The sequence below is a fragment of the Bactrocera dorsalis genome, chromosome 3 (genome assembly GCF_023373825.1).
Source record: "Bactrocera dorsalis isolate Fly_Bdor chromosome 3, ASM2337382v1, whole genome shotgun sequence".
Taxonomy (NCBI): Eukaryota; Metazoa; Arthropoda; class Insecta; order Diptera; family Tephritidae; genus Bactrocera; species Bactrocera dorsalis.
Window position 1 is genome coordinate 58,998,812 of NC_064305.1, and position 968 is coordinate 58,999,779.

At 34.0% G+C, this 968-nt stretch overlaps 1 long non-coding RNA gene across 1 annotated transcript; it reads right to left on the minus strand.

The window, feature by feature from the left end:
- Positions 1-214: 214 nt before the first annotated feature.
- Positions 215-968, minus strand: LOC125777303 (uncharacterized). Its single transcript, XR_007422239.1, has 2 exons — positions 906-968; positions 215-751 (listed from the first exon to the last, which is right to left on the minus strand). It is a non-coding gene; the product is annotated as an uncharacterized LOC125777303 (long non-coding RNA).

A 968-nucleotide genomic window follows, 5' to 3' on the forward strand; every position in this document is an offset into this window, starting at 1 on the left:
ATAAATAATTAAATTATTAATTATTCTATTCAACAGTTGCTTACCAACCACCTCCGCCTACCCACGTGCGGGACACGTGGCGTAAGGAATAATTTTTTTCTTTTGAGCCCAGTCGCGTCAGACAGAATTATATTTAAGTAAAACAAGAAAAAACGTTAACTTCGGTTGCACCGAAGCTAAATACCCTTCACAGGTGCATTTCTGTTAGTAACTATGTGTTCAGTTTGTATGAAAGCTATATGCTATAGCAATCCGATCTGAACAATTTCTTCGGAGATTACATTGTTGCCTTAAAAAATAATCTATACCAAATTTCGTGAATATATCTCGTCAAATGTGAAAGTTTTCCATACAAGAACTTGATTCCGATTGTTCAGTTTGTATGGCAGCTATATGCTATAGTAATCCGATCGGAACAATTTCTTCGAAGATTACATTGTTGCCTTAAAAAATAATCTATACCAAATTTCGTGAATATATCTCGTCAAATGTGAAAGCTTTCCTTACAAGAACTTGATTCCGATCGTTCAGTTTGTATGGCAGCTATATGCTATAGTAATCCGATCGGAACAATTTCTTCGGAGATTACATTGTTGCCTTAAAAAATAATCTATACCAAATTTCGTGAATATATCTCGTCAAATGTGAAAGTTTTCCTTACAAGAACTTGATTCCGATCGTTCAGTTTGTATGGCAGCTATATGCTATAGTAATCCGATCGGAACAATTTCTTCGGAGATTACATTGTTGCCTTAAAAAATAATCTGTACCAAATTTCGTGAATATATCTCGTCAAATGTGAAAGTTTTCCTTACAAGAACTTGATTCCGATCGTTCAGTTTGTATGGAAGCTATATGCTATAGTAATCCGATCGGAACAATTTCTTCGGAGATTACATAGTTACCTTAAAAAATAATCTATACCAAATTTCGTGAATATATCTCGTCAAATGTGAAAGTTTTCCATA